Source organism: Aythya fuligula, chromosome 1 (assembly GCF_009819795.1).
Source record: "Aythya fuligula isolate bAytFul2 chromosome 1, bAytFul2.pri, whole genome shotgun sequence".
Lineage (NCBI taxonomy): Eukaryota > Metazoa > Chordata > Aves > Anseriformes > Anatidae > Aythya > Aythya fuligula.
In genome coordinates this window covers 85,365,994-85,382,262 of record NC_045559.1, presented here as the reverse complement: position 1 = coordinate 85,382,262, position 16,269 = coordinate 85,365,994, and positions in this window count along the sequence as shown.

Below are 16,269 nucleotides of genomic sequence, written 5' to 3'. Positions count from 1 at the left end.
TCAAAGGCTAGGAACTGTGATGTCAGCTATCTTCAAAATGACTCCAAGAAAACAAGAGAAGGCACAAGACTGGGTATTCAAAACAGATTTTGTGCCTTGGTAAAACATATGAGGATCTCACATGATATTCTTATTCCTGCCCATCCTTATTCTACTAAACGCAGTAGACCTGATGCATACCAGGTGAGACTCCCACTTCTCACCTTTTCCAGAAAGGATTCCCCAGTGCCACATGCTGTAATGTCACGCTGCTGTAGCAGGAGAAACGATGCCAAAGCAAATCTGGGAGGGAGGACTGGTGGTTAGTGCAGAAGGTTGGTGCCAACTCTGCATGGATCAATGTGAGTATGTCAGCATGAGGGCAGTTACTAGAGAAAACAGTTCCCTGGATGGGGTGGCCATGCCTGTGCAATTTCAGTGCACTTTTCACACAAGAGCTGGAGCAGCTTATCCATGGGGAGCCAGAACTGTACTCTCCAAACTGAGACTTCTCTCACCATGGACAATAACCTAGAGACAGAAGAAGTGCATTGGTGAAGAAGAGGAAGGTGATTACTACCTTGTTCCTTAGCTACTCACAGCTTTGTCTGATTTTCTCACTTGTCTGGTTTTCCCAAGTTAATTTTACCTACTATGATTTGTTCCTGGCAAAGCAGAAAAACACACTGTATCCTGAGCTCTTAGACAATGTCACTGAGTTTCTTATGTTCCTGAGCAATTATGTGCATTGGTATAAATTAAGGGTGTTTTTAGAAAAAAATGATTACCTGCAGATGATCAAGTGTTGGCCTTCTACTGAAACAAGCACCTGGCAGAAGGGTTACTTTTAAGGTAAGCCCAGTGAGTGCATCCACATCCAGCACTGGTATATTCCCCTCTTATTTCAGCCTGGTTACCACTTAGAAATCCCTAATGAGTTCTAAAATGAAGATCTTTATGTATTAATTCTACTGATGTTGCTGGCCATATTTAGAGAAGATGGTGTGGATATTCTTCATGTCTAATTTTCCTTGGGGGTCAGCCATTTGCTTAAAAAGCTTTGGGTTCCTCATCCCTCGGCCAAGTATAGGAGGTCTTTGTCCTGAGTTAGTTCTTCACTGGTGGAGAGAAGGGCCAGGAGGATCCCAGCTGTGTGGCCCTTCTTGCACCACTCCCCTACATCAGATCTCACCCCCACAAATACCTTCCAGGTTGCTTTTCCACACCAATAACCAAGCTGCACGGAACAGTTTTGAACAGGTAATTTCTCCTGCTAAACCTTTGTGCTCCAGGCTCATTTCTAAATGGAGCACGAGTGGCAATTTCTTGATGACACCACCATGTTGGACCATGGCTTTCCTGTTTTGGGTGAGCAGAGCTGTTCCAGTACCTTCCACACAAAGAACAGAGAGACATCAATCTGCTGAGCAGCGTCAGACGGTTGGGGCTATGAAGTAATGTCTCCTGTTTCATCTTGATTTGTCTTGTGGTTGTAGGGTGTAGCTACTGAAGCTGGAAGAGAGCAAAAGTGGTTTGAAAGGATGGTGAGAAAATATGTAGGACTCTTTAAAACTCTCACATTTTATATTTTAGAGCCCTGATGCATGGTTTAGTTGGGTTTAGTTGTAGCTGTTGAAGAGTTTACCTCCCTGTATAGCCAGGGAGGATTTTTTTTTTTTTTTTCAGTGGTATTATCCCAACTTGGCTGCAGCTGTGCAGCAGAGTCCTCAGCTGCTGCAGCTCACAGCCTGCTGTGAAGTGGGATCATTTGCAGAGCCGTGGGGTGGAAGGTGCTGCTGCTCAGCCAGGAATGAATCAGCAAAGCCAGCCCAGAACGATGGGCTCCTGTTTTGAGCTAAGTCCAGTAATTATTTTTTTTTTCTCTCTTTTTGGCGCACATGCAAATGCATCAGCTAGCACATGCTGCTGCAGGAAATATCACTTTGACCATATAAAACTAAAATCTGCCCTGGTAGCTACACTGCTACTGACCACAAAGGCACAGAGCAGTCCACAGCTTCTTCTCCAGAACAGCAAGACAGGGATGGCTGCTAATAAAAGAGTGAGGGAAATGGCTTTGGTGGAAAAACTATTGTGTTCATTGAACGGGTGGAATGCAATAAAAAATTTTATCTCAGGGATGGTTGGGGAGAATGCTACGTGCATTATATCATCCACTGCAGGTCAGATTGAGTGGGGGAGTGTTTTTTGTGGCGGTGGGAGAGTTGTGCAGGAGGTATGCTGTAAAGAGACTTTTCCAAAGGTGCTTGTTGCATTTCTTATTATAGTAAACTTTCTGCAAGTAGCTTTTTACCTATGCATCCAGTCTGACTTGTAAAATCGTGGCCTTGCTCTACGCTTTTATTCCCCAAAAGGATATCACATTGTGGTTTGGCTACAGGTAAGCTTTACATTTTATTTTATTTTTAAATTTAAAAAAAAAAAAATAAGAATAAGTCTAGATAAATATAGATATGTTAGATATCTAGATATAAATATGTTGAATTTAATCAAAGGCTCTGTCTTTGTTCAGAGCATCTGGAGGGAAAGCCCCCTTACAGACACAGGGCATTCCCAGCACCCACCACAGACACCGTTGCTCCATCTAGCAGAAACTTCAGTTGGAAATTTGTAGCTCTTCTATGAAGTGAAACCCCGTGAAACCTGTGATGTTCTGCTGTTTTTACACTGCATTTCAGTCACTAGAGGGCAATCTCGCTCTCAAAAACGCACACCTTCACACCCATCCAGGACCTTGCTTGGTCTCAGAACCGGTATCTTACTAGTTTTCGTTGGACTGAGAGACAAATGAACTCGATTAATTGAATGCTATATTCCACTGCCAAAAAGGAGAGAAGGCAAGAGACCAAGGGGGAGCTTTCTAATGAATAGCAAGACTCAGGCAGAAAGTCTCTAAACTCTGGGAACTGCTCCAAGAGTCAGATTATGGATTTATTGCTTTCTGCAGCAGAAGATGGGCTTGCAGTAATTCCCAACAGCCTTGTTTTGGGGAGAGCACCACCAAGCAAAGTGCAGACAGGGTGCTGGGAAGGAGGGAACATTTGGGAGTAGCCACAGCCCTGCCCCATCCGGGCACGTCCTGCCCTTCTCTCCGTGGGTCCACTGAGAAAGCAACACAATCATGACTTCAGCTTCCTGGCATCTCCATCTCCCTCTTTTTCTCTTTCTCCCTTTTCCCCGGGAGATATTTTCCCCAACTCATTTTCTGATGCCATTCCTTCAGCTCTGGTGGGAATGGTCAGCCCTGACTGCACATCATCTCTTCTTTGCGTCATGGGACCCGTGTGTACACAGTGTCCATTACAGACCATCTCCCCCTTCCTCGTGCTCCTTCTTGGTTTGGAGTGATGCCTAGCACTGAAGTTAGGCTACCTTGCGAACAGTATTCTTGGTGGAGCAGCCCAGCCCCTCTGAGCAAAACTAGGACGCTGCAGCGATAAGAAAGATAACAAGCTAATTCTGCCTTCATGATACATGTTTTCCTCTCCACCAGTGCTAGGATTGCTATTCTTAATGATAAATATCACTTTTTATTATTATTATTTTTTCCCCCTAGGACTCACATCCAAGGCCCTTGTGCTATCACATGAGAAAGGGGCATGACACCAGTGCTCAAAACAAGGGGGAGGGATCCTGCTTGCCCTCTCAGGCCAGCCTCTGCCATGTATGTGTACATCTTCCTGGCATCACCATAGCAGGAGTGCAGTGCCCACAACCTCTTTGGGGTCTGACTTCTCTGGCTGGAGGAAGATGAGGAGTCTCACAAAAAAACTAAACAGTTCCAGGTGGCAAATGTTCAACCCAAGATGTTGCAGCACAAAGAAATTGAAAATGCTTTTTTCATGACGCAGGTATTTGTCAGTTTTGCTCCAGGCAACACCTTTTGTCTGAAAGAAGGGGACAGAATCAGAGCCTGGCTTTGAAAGCATCTGCTGGGTGGGTGATGAGGAATGCACAGAGCCTACCAGGCACCAGGGCTTTTGAGAGCGTGCAGAATACATTTTCCACAGGAAAGATTCTCTAATTTACCCTTAGCATCCTCACAAATAGAAATTACAAGGAAATACATCAAGGAAAGAATTAATCAGATTGAAAGGCTTTGTAGTAATTAGAAGAATGAATGGCAACTTCTCAGGCTCCCTTGGGTGGTGGTAATTACCAGCTGCATGACTGTGATGTGTGCAAGTTAAAGTTTTCTGGATTAAAAAGCTGAACATCATCATTTCCTTTTTAGAGGAGCCTTTCTTGGACTTAGGCAGCTGTAGGGGCCAATAGCTCAGAGGAACCTGCATTGTGCCTCCTTCTGCCATGCCACTTTAGCATGCGGGGTGTTCTGCAACCTGATCTCAAGCCATGGACCATTTCCCATCACTTTTTTGCTGTTGCCTTGCAGGAGATGAGTACCATTTATAACCCAGCAAACCAGGCAACCAAATCCCTTCTGTGGCAGCTGCAGCCAGCCTTGGACCCATCTGCTTCTGCACCATATCCCAGCAGCAAAGGCCAGGTCATCTTCCCTGCGGTGCCAATTCTGTCACTGGTGTGGCTGGGCAGCCCAAAGTGCAAGGCTGCATGCCTCATAACTCCAGGGGATAGACACAACTTGCCAGGGAAGGAGTTTTATTAATTCAAGAGAGCTTTTGAATGTCTGGTTTTAAGCTAATAATGACCTGAAATGGCAATGCATCTCAGGAGGAAATAAAAAATCTCTGTCAAAAAGAATTTTGAAGAAAATGGACATCAAGTGATGGATTCCTGTGGTCCCCTTGTAGAAGGCTAAGGACACTGGGCTAGGGGTTTCGTCAGTCGCTGAGTCCCATCACCTGCTCTTTCTGGTCCTTTTTCCCAGATGAACCAAGAGCTGTTTCAAAGGTCCTTAGACACTCCTAGCTCTTTTGGGAAACAGAGTGTTTCAGAGCCGCACTGATCATCAGGCACTTTCTTTGAGTTTTCAGGCTGAAATTCAGTTCACAGCCAGCATTGTCTGGTTTTGTACCAACACAGACTCTAGCTGCTGTTCTCCCTCCATAAGGTTTTGCTGTCTCTACAGCCATCACAAGGGTAATCATAAGCTCCCTTGGCTTTAGCAGAGCATGACTAGATATGCCAAACTCTTAAGGTCTCTTTTTTTCTCTGATGAAATATCTGCTGCAGTCCTGCTCTGCACCTTTTCTAGGTGTAGTTCACCTGAGTGTGAATAACCACATGGGGTCTCATCGGTATCTCCCATAGTGGCACGTCACATAGACAGTACTAATCCATGCTGTGCTGAAGAGAAAAGAACACCAAAGGGTCAAGTCCCCTTAAAAAATAACTGCAGCTTCAAAGGAGGAGCGACTATCGTCAATGATTTCCTCCAGCAAACCAGGTTAGGCTGGTTGAAAGGCTTGCCGTGGTCTGCTTGTCTTTGAAGTGAACCGAATTCCCAAGGCTGTGAGCCAACAGATTCATCATCTCCTGCAGGCCTGAGCTCTGGCCAGAATCGATCGGTCTGTTTCGGTGTGTTCCTCCCTGTGCTCCCTGGCCCCTGGCTGTCTCGGGGCTGAGCTTCTCCCCAGCTTCTTGAGTCGCTCGTGGTGTCCATCCCTCCTTGCAACACCCATCTGGCTTTTTACACCTCAGCCAGAGAGTCTGGCTGTTTTCTAGCTTCGTCATTACAATACTGTAGGCTGGAGAGGCAACAGATCAGTGACCAGAGCTAATAGCAGCAAAAAGGATTAAATGAACAATAGGTCTTGAGAGTAATTTATGAATGCCATTAGCCGCTGAGAGGGAATTACGTTATGGCTGTAGCTCCGAGGGGGGAGCGTGGTTCTTATCTGGGCAGGAAGAAAAAAAAAATAATGTCTGATTGCATTTGGATTAACAAACAATGGCATTGATCGGTCATGTGAGGCATCTCGGACTGTTATGTTTAGATTAGGTCTAGTGACATCTGAACAAAGATAAACGGTGTTTCCTCTATCTTGTGTTCAGACCCCCGTGGCCAGCGAGCATCGGGTTGTCATCTTGGGGCTGTGACCATACAGCGACGACCACTTTTTTTTGATGGTTCTCCATCAAAACTCTTGCAGAAAGCAGGTTTTCCTCCTTTCCCACGTGCAGTGGTCTGCCTCAAACAGGATATGGGTTACACGAGCGTTTCCCTGCAGCCTGCCTACCACGACCCAAGGATGGCACCGAGCAAACCCCTCCTTTGTCTGAAATTTCTCCTCCGTGTTTTGTTTCACAGTCAGCGCGGCATCTCATTAAACTGCTCAGCCTGGCAGCTGGGACCGTTTGTTATCGTGTGATATGAAGGCTCATAATCAGATTAAACCTCTGGATCATATTGTGGAGGGAGAGATTAGGCTGCAGAACAAAGCACGAGTTTAATTTTGTGCGACAGTGCAGTCACCTCTCCTTGGGGTCGAGAGGGGCAGAGAAAGACGCCGCGGAGGGTCTGTGCCCCTGGCTCCTGGCTCAGTTTTCAGCAGAAAGGCTTTAGGACCTGCTTTGAAGTATGGGGTGGCCCTGCAGCCACCAGCTCACGGGGCTGGCTCACTCTGCTTGCTGTCCCAAATGGGGACTCGAAGTGAGGGCTCACATGGGAAGGAAAACCCAGGGGGTGTAGGTGGTGCACTGGCGACTTAATTTGTATCTCTGTGCTGGAGTTAAAGCCATTTAGGGGGCAAAATCTGTATAGAAAACTGCTTTTTCTCAGGGAAACTCTGGGCTCGGGGGAGGTGCAGGCACCCACATCATCACATGCATGTCCTGTTATCACCAGTGAAATCAGTGGGACTCTATAAATACACCCACCTTCAGAAATGGTGGCTAAGCTGACTCCTGTCCCCAAAGAAGTAAACAGCTGTCAGGAAGTGGAGATAAAAACGCGTACATACATTTTTTACAACTGTACCTAAGACAATTGTAAGCTCTGTTCCTGCACTCCCTGTTACTTGTCCTGGAGATGCACTTAATGAATAATATATTCTTTCACCAGCTTGATCTTTTGCTCAGATATTATGCCCTCTTCCTCCCCCTTTGTCTGCTCTCTGTTCCCTGGAGACTAAGCAGCTTAGGGCAGGAGCCTGGCATAGGAAGATCTTCGTTTTCCTTGTGCTTCCTGAAACTTAACACAATACAAACCTGCAGAAGAGCCTCAGAGTAAGGGAGGAGATCCTGAATCCGAACCACTGGAAAGCAGCCAGAGACCTTCCAGCCGCCCGAGACGATCGCTGCGGTGAGGAGGGGAGCAGATGGAGGAGAGACACCGGCACCTCGCTCGGCACAAGAATTACCTCCACGCAGATCACCAGCGGTGTCCCCTGCTTTCAGATGATGAAGTGCTGGCGTGCTGGGGGTGGCGGTGCCAGATGCTCGATGTATGGCTTCAGGGAGCGCGCATCTGATGTTAACAAAAAGAAGAAGACGGCAGCGGGCTGTCTTCCCCTCTCGGTGCCTGGCAGGAACTGAGAAAGGGCACTCGCACAATGGGAAGGCATAAATCTGCCTGTGACACTCTTTAACCTTGCAGCAGGATCGGAGGATGGGCCAGCGGGAGTCCTGGGCTGTCCCCAGGACCTCCACATAACACACAGCTTTTGGGCAAGCTCCTGGCCCCAGGAGGGGCTGGGGAAGCTGCTCGGGAGGCAGAGCCCTCCAGCAGTGCCTGGGGGCTTCTGTGCTCAGCCCACAGCAAGGGTAGGACTGGAACAGAGGTAGAAATCCTTCTCCAGCTGGCCAAGCCCACCTGGGCTACAGCAGCGCTCTGAGCCAGTGCTGCACGGGGTGAAAGCAGCTATGAGACCTCACGAGCTCATCCCTGCATGGCACCACATACTCCCAACAGCATCTCTGCTGGAGAAAAAAAAAGGATGCTCTCAGCAAAGGCATCCCAGGTCTTGCTGCAGGTGATGGGCATGTGCAGTATGGATATTATATGCATTATACAATGGGCATAGCATTCTAGACATAGGCTGTATTTTCCTGCATCCCTCTCCATGCGTACGCAGGCCACATGTCACAGGGGCACAGCCCAGGCTCCCTTTGTCCCTGCACCATGCTGGAGGTGAAGCCGCTGACCCTGTGAGCAGGGTGCAAAGCACATTGTGGCCGGGTGAGGAGGCTGACCTGGCCAAAGGCTGGCCTCCTGTTACCCTGGGGACTTTCTCAGGTAACGTGGCCCTGTTCCCGGGCACTCTCTGTTCTTGTGCTCTCCCAGCATGGAGAACCTGTAGGAAGCAGTTCATTCACTTGCTAGGATGTACATTTTTCCAGGCAAAGTGGAGGACCACATGCCTGTTTATGTTGTTTAACGTCTCTCTTTTACTTAGGAAACCACAGCAAAGGCCACTCTTCGCGTGCTCAGGCGGAATCTCTTTGAACCCTCACCCTGCAATCAAAGTAAGAAAAAGGAAAATAATGCTTCAATAAATAGTCACTGTTTGCATCCCAAATATGTGTAATTTATGAAAAACAAGCTATCATTCGAAACCAGTGCCTGCTGACTGAGCTCTTCAAAACACGTGGTTAGTAAACAGGAGGGTAGCGGGTTCCGTGCGTGTTTTTCTGAACAGGAAATATCTCAAAAAAAAAAAAAATAAATTGGCAAAACTCCATATTTAAAATGCAGCCTAAAGCACCACTGTGGGAACAGCCTGGGAGAGCCCTGACACCCATTTCTCTTGTACCTTGTGCCGTGGGCACTGCAGGCAGGGCTTTTGGAGGGGCTGGTCTGGTGCCCACATGCTGCCCGTGCTATGCTGGAAATTTCACACGAAACTCTGAGGTAGGAGCAGGTGCATCCCCTTCTCAGTTCACAGAGAGGCCGGCCGGGTGTGTGAACAATAATGAAGGAAAGCTGCAATATGTGCCAAACTCTGAGGCTTAATGGGCAGAAACCCTAATATCAGCCCAGCAAGCGTCTTGTAATGCTGACAACAGGGCTACAGGGGAACAAAACGCTGGCTCTTGCCTATGTACCCTGGGCAACAGCTCAATCTAAAAATTACTCTGTAAGAGGCCACACATCAAATGTAGCTTTTATTGATTTCTTTCCGTGGTCTGCTCTTACAAGCTGGAAAACCCCCATAACAAAATCCTGGTCAGATAAAACGTAGGTGCCAGAGTCATATTTGAAATGCTTATGATGCAAGGTACACGGTGGTGTTTTGACAGAAGAAGACCATTAAAATCACTATGATCTCTGCTTTTCTCCTTCCATTTCCCTTCAATTTGTTGATAGAACATCCCTAAAAGCATCCTCAAACCCTCCTAGACCTCCAGCCAGACCCTGTCAGGCAAGGCATGAACACGCTGTGATCACCAGCCCACCTCTGAGAGCCTGCAAACACTGGCTAGGACTCGAGGCGGGTTTGCTAAACATTTGCTAGGACATTTAAGCTGCGGTTTGTCCTGCTGAGCGTGGCCATTTGGCACAGACCGTGCTGTGCATCGTTGGCTGGGGGAAAGGGAGGTGTGACTGTGGTGATCTGTGTTCCTTGTGTCGCTGCATGGTGCAGGAGGGCAGCACGTGGCTCATCCAAGGTGACATGCAGAGGGTGGTCTGGCTCTCCCAGCCCTCTGTCCTGCTGGCCTTGCTGCTTGCTTAGCCTGTGCTGAGCCAAGAAGCCATCCCCGAGCCTGTGGCTGCTCCTCAGAAAAGCTGCCGCTGTTGTTTGTGACGCTGCTCTGCTCTTCTCCCTGCTGATATTTGATATTCTTAATGGATATGGGTTTCTTGCTTGCTTGCTTTGTTTGTTTGAATCCTGCTTGGTGTTTACAAATCCGTCTCTTGTCCAGTTGCAGGGCTTTGTCTGCACAACCCCTAGCATTTCTTGTGCCTTGGATGTAAATATTTTTGTTGGTTTCTGGCTCTATGTGCAAGCTGGTCATGAGGGGAGCATCATCGCTCCTGCCGCCCGGCCCCCAGTGTCCTGTAGCAGGGCAGTGACTGGAAGCATGGTATTTCTCAGATGGACCAGAACGAACCGTGTTAGCAGGAATTTTGTTTCTCCAACCTGTGCAGACAGCTATACGACTCTCTGGACTGCCATCTATCTGCCCAGAAGCACGGTGACAGTGCCCTCATGTTCAGTGCCAACCGGCGTTCACCTCCTGAAAATTTCCTCGTGCATTTTAATGCCATGCAAAGCTGTGTGGTTTAGATTTTTTTTTTTTTGGTTGGTTGTGTTTATTTTTTTTTTTGCTTTCCTCACCAGCTCTGATCCAAGCCTACGTTTTCCTCTCTGCGAGCCCTGCCAGCATGAGCAAGCAGGCTCTCCCTCCGTGGCACACATACCTGGTGTCCCCTGCCCCCCCCCCGCTCCCTGTGCACCTCCTCGGCTGGGAACAAGATGTACCTGCTGGGTGGTGTGCCCCAGCACCTGCCCTGCGCTGTTCTCTTCCTCAAGCCCTCAAGCCAGCACCAAAATTGTCTTCCTGTTTTTTTTTTTTTGTTTTTTTTTTTTTTTTTCCCTGTAAATGAGTGTGTTAGATTTATTGGGCAATGGAAACTTTCCGTTCCAAATGACTCAAGTTAAGCTGGAAACTGAAATATTTCTCAGCAGCCTTTTACCCAGCTCACCCCCTGCTCCTTCTCCCCAGAAGAGCTTTCAAAGCTGCAGATGAGCAGGGGGAGGCACTTTCTGCTCCCCCCTCCTCGGAGCACAGTGCAGGCTCCAGCTTGCAGCCCCCCTTGGCCAGCACGGGGTCTGGATGCAGCCAGGTACTTTAGCCTCCATCCGTCAGCCAAATGCCAGACTTTTCGGCTGGCCAATGAAGCTTACTGGCACTGACTTGTCTGCTTTGTCCCTCCTTAATGCCGTGTGCTCGTAACCAGAGCCACGGGGTCCAAATTCCTCCCCGCGCCCAGCCAGCGGCGCAGGAGGAAGCGATGATGCCCCAGCCCAGACAAATCTCGGCGGTGAGGGTGGCTGGGGGGGGCCCTGCATGTCTTGGCAGGGTGATCCTGCCCCCCCAGGACCCTCAGGGCTCAGCTGGCCCCACTCAGCACTCAGACCAATTTGAGGCGATGCTGCGTGAAGCCTCATCTGCCTCAGAGAGCGCGTCTATAAATGGAGTTATTCCAGAGCAGGGGAAAAGCGCTCGCTCTTTTTCTTCCACACATGGTGTTACTTAGGCAGAACAATTAACATTCAAACGCCACTTGCATCCAAATTAATTGCTGAGCCAGGGCAGGCCCTGTGTCAGCAAGTCAGCCCAGCCCTGGCTAAGTGACTTTTGGAGCCCACGTGCCCGGCAGCGCTCCCCAGGGCACAAAGAGCACAGAGGGCTATCGGTGCGACTCCTTGGGCACAGCACCAGGGCTGCAGCAACCCCCAAGGCTTGGATGGCAGCCAGGAAGGGGGAACACCTCTTGTGCCCCATGGCACAGCCCCATGGCACGGCCAGGTGCTTCCAGGTGCAGGTACAGGGGCTGTAGGCGATGCCTGCGGCCCTGGCATGGTGAGGATGGTCCGTGCAGCACCAGTAGCTGAGCCAGCCAAAGTGCTTGGCCTTGCACCGATGTGACAAAATGAGTCACATCACCCGGCTTTTCCTGAGAACAGCAGGCGTCGCTGAGGCTGACTCACTGCAGTATGCAAAGTGCAAGGAGCCATCTCGGCTCCGTCCCCGGTGGGAGCGTGGCTGCAACCAAATCCGCCCGGGTGGGACCAGGAGCAGGGGCTGGAGCTGTGCTGCAGCAGTCCCACGGCATCAAACCAGCGTGTTGGCCGTGCTGCAGCACAGCCAGAGGCTTGGCACTGGCAGCCAGGCAAAAATAATCCCTCCCTGTCCTTCAGGGGGCTGTGTTTCCACTACGGGAAATGTGGAACGGGAGGCTCCTGGCTGAATTTTTGCCTTGCTGCAGCTCTGCAAGGTGACAGAGCAAGCCACACCTTTTAATTTCCTCTGTCCCATCTCCAGCAGCATGTGTACCGTTTGTATTCCCCTCGGTTTGCACCTCCTTCTGCTTCCTGCTGGGGTTGTGTTTGTGTTACCTACAGGGAAACCTGTAAATCCGGGCTATTTCCCTCCATTCCCTCTCGATAGTGATCATTTCTCCAAACAAACTATGTGATTTACACTCTTTTGTACATCAAACCTCTATCAGCAGTCATAAACACATGTAAATCACTTCCATGTTTTCCATATTAAATATCACTTCTCCAAGCCCTAAGCACAGAGGGACAGACCTTGCTGCTCACCTTCAATATGACTGAAACCTGATGGTCCCTGCGCAGGTGCCTGTTGCTGTTGCTCCAGCCAAACCCCAGATCTCCCAGCCATGTAATTACCAAAAACACACTGTTTTCATTTAAAATCCATCTGGGGGATCACAGAGGGGGGTGAAAAAATGAGCCTACAAGCCTCACATTTCTGAAACCGAGCAGCAAACAAAACCCCTAAAAAAAATCCTTTTAAAAAGTTGTGATATTTTAGCCATTTTCCTGAGACTTTGGAGCCTCAAATATGATTCTTTTTTTTTTTTTTTTTTCTACAGGAGGTTTAGAGCTGGCAATAAAAAGGAAGCTGTTAATGCAGCCATCAAGCAGTTCTGACAATACAACCTGTGGCAAGGCAGCCGAAAGGGCTGGTGGTGCCAGGATGGCTGCGTACACGGCACGGGGGTAAGGGGGGGCTTCTGTATTTAACAGGCTAATAGGGTGGTTTGGGCAGAAAATGAGACAAGCAAGTCTGTTAATTAGGAATAGAGAGCCTCAGTCCCTGCAGCTCTGGTACACATCACACTTTCCTCCAGCCCTTGGCTTCCTCTCCGCCCTGATGATTTCATCTTTCTTGTTCCTCTTATATTGGATTACGAGGTCTTTGAACAAAGGCTTCATTGACCCAACGCAGCAGCGTGGCCAGCTGTAATGCACTTTCCTGCTCTCCAGGTCCCTAAAAGGGTTTCTCAACGATCCCCACCAGGGGGGACAGCAGCTCTAGCGCCTGCTCCATGTTAATCTGCCTGCCTTTGACCTCAGGGTGCTGTTTAATAGCACAGGATCACCTGGCGCTGGTGGCAGCAACCAGGAGCTGACATTTCTTTGAGGCACCCACTGCCCAAATTTTTCCCAGTGATGTTGCGCTGCTCAGCCTGTAGGAAGCCGGGACATCTGACGTTAAAGATTTCAAAATCAATGAGTTTTGTAACTCGTGGCTAAAAGAGCCATGCCAAAGAGCTCTGCTGTGTTGTTTTAGGCTCGGTATTTGAAGCAGGAAGTGCCCGAGGTCTCATCGGGAAGCCAGTTTCCACAAACCCAGACCAATTTTGGCAAACTCGGGAGGCTTGGAAAGTGCAGATGGCTTTTATACTGATCCCAGTCACGTGGAAGCAGGAGGGTGGGAAGAAGCCCGGTTCCAAGGCATCTGAGGGTTTGCTCATTGCTTATACAGAGCCCAAGTTTCACGGACAAAACGTTGCACTCTCTGCTGCATGAGTCCCTCAAGTGCAGTGCCTGGCCACGGTGTGTCCCCATGGCTTGGTGTCACCCACTGGGCTTATTTAGGGTTCCCAAGGGACACACAGGGTGCTGGGCACACTGTTTCATAGGGAAAACATCCTCTTTTATCTTATTCTGGCATAACTAGTGGCATTATTAGGTCTCCTTCTTATAGTTTGGTGAGAGCCTGATGAGGAGCTTGTGGCATGGGGTGATGGGCATCAACAATTAGAGGGTTGTAGAGGTGGGATTAGGGATATGACCTGTCCCATTGGTCCCATGCTGCCAACAAAGTGAGTCCAGCTGATGCTGGGGACCACGGTCACCTTCCCAGTGGGAGCACCATGCCCACCTTCTGCCTGCAAAGCTTGGTGTGATGGACTTTGGGGGCTGACATCAAATGGGTGATTGGGGTGTTGGGAACCCAGTGCCCCCATTTCCAGTGCAATCCCAGCAGAGTCTGAGTGTGTGGCCCAACATGGGGCAACCATGAGTTCCTGCTCCGCTGTCTGTCTGCAAGGGAAAAGGATGTGGAGAGTAGCAAGGGAAGGAGGAAAAAATCCACCTCCCTGCTCTGATGAGGCAGGGAGAGGCTGTCTGGGGCTCACCCAGCAAGGGCAAAGGCTGGGCTGTGGATATTCTTGGAGAAGGGGGTGGCTGGGGGTTATCTGCTCATCTCAGGCTCACTGTAATGCTCCCAAAAGCTGCACCAGGCTACCAAGAATAGTAATTCCCCCGGGGGCAAACATTCACCGCAGCTGCCTGTGCTCCTCCACAGCTGAAAAACTGTGCTGCAGCAACCAGAGGGGCAACTCTCCATCAGAGGCTCTGAATGCCAGCCACCTGTAAACCTCTCTGCCCCACCTACAGCCTCAAGATCCCTGCTCTCAGTAATTCAGTGTGGCCAGATGCATCCAGGAAAGGCTTGGCTCCTGTCCCCGGGGGACTTTGCCTCCTGGGCACCAGGTAGAGCTGATACTGCCGTTTTTCCCCAGGGATGGGCTCGCCCCAGCAGCCAGCAGACGAGAAGCACCCAAGTCCTGCTTTGCCTCCAGCAAAGGGCAGCCATACACTTCCATCTTCCTGCATCTGGAGGTGCTGAGCTGATTAATTTGCTATCAACCCCCTGTCCTACGGCTGCTGTGGCCGTGCCAGCACGTGGAGTGAAAGGCTTTCCTGTTCCCGGCGATGGGCACCGCCGTGCCAGGTGTACGATGCCCTCATTAAGGGAGGAATGCTTATCTCCTGACCCGTGATGAAGACCGTGGTGTGCCCTTGGTTGTGTCTCGGTCCACGCGCCAGGCTTTTGGCCCGAACACGGTCATCTGAGGATATGTGATTAGATAGCAAGAAGCAAGGAGCAGGTACGGGCAATCACAGGTGAAGAAAGATCAGAAGTAGGCTGAAAATCCCAGCTGCCTCCTGGCTGATGCATCCAGGCTGCTGGTGCTTCCCTGCTGCTACTACCAGGAGTGCTGTGGGATGGGGAGGGAGAAGCAGCCAAGTGCCCTTAAATTACCCCCTAGCAAAGGAAAGGAGCGAGTCCTGCTGCCTTCATTGCAGGTGGGCTCTGTGGGCTGGTCTGTGGGCATGAACTGCTTTGGCAGGGGAGGATAAAGCAGTGGAGGAGGTGGTGGGCATCTAGGGGTACCCCAGGGGAGTTCCTGGGGACAGGGGATGCTTGGAAAGGTGCAGGAGGTGGAATATCCTCCTGCAGCAATCATCAAGCATGGAGCTTGCTCCAGCACGGGCATCTCAGCTGGGCTCGGCCGCGGTTGTGGCTCCTGCTGCAGTAGTTTTCCACTGGGGGATGTGTGCGAGGCTGGATGTTTTCCAGAAAGTAAGGCAGGAACATTGACATCTTCCAGGACCCCCCTGGCCATCAGCTGGTGGAGCTGACTCATTTTTATCTTGTTTCGAGGGCTGCGCCTGCCTTTTATTTACCTCTCCCCTTACATCTCCCCCGACACAGCCACTGCACGTACCAGCATCACCAGCACCCCTGGCTGGCTCTGGCCACCAGCGTGGCATGTGGCCTTCCCCATCCCTCCTCCCAGCAACATCTCCAGACTCTCCTCTAGCCCCCAGGGGAAAAAATATGGAGACAGGGGGTGAGGGGCAAGCGGGCAGCAGTGCTTGTCCCTAAAGGACGGGGCGAGCGGCCAGATGAGCCTGCCCTCCTCCCGCCTCCTTGGCCGCATCCAGGCTGTGGACAGCCACTGCTTTCAGCACCGAGACCCACCCAGGGCAGCCGTGCTCATTTATAGACAGCTTCCTGCCCTTGGCTGCCTTACAAAATCTTGCAGGGAAAACTACCGTGAAAGGAGGTTTTTGAGCGCTGACCTGCGCGAGCCCAAAACCAACAGCCCAGAAACGTGGGCTCGTTAACGTCTCCTTGTGTAACGAGGAGAGAAATGAAAATCCTTCCTCGGTCGGGAAATTTCGGGCCTGTCTCCTGGTTGGAGTGGTTGCTTGGAGGCTGGATTGCTGCTCCAGACTCTTTCTATGAGCTTGACTAGACTGATCCTGCTCCTCTTGGCTCCTTGCTCTCCCCAGTCCATTTTTCCCCAAGCCCTAGACTCTGGCAAGAAAATCTGTGGAGCTCCCTTGTCACGGGAACAGCTCTGGACTTAGCAAGAGCTGCTGATGGTAGTGCCCACAGCTGCCCTCAGCACACATCCTCATCCCTTCCTGGCTCTGAGGATGGGAAACCAAATCCACGCTGCTCATGCTGACCCCACCAGGGTCTGCTTGTGGTCGCTTCCTGGAGACCTTGGCTTCATGCCTTGGGCCAGTGGAAGGCATGTGGTGCAGGAGCCAATTCAGTGAATGGGAA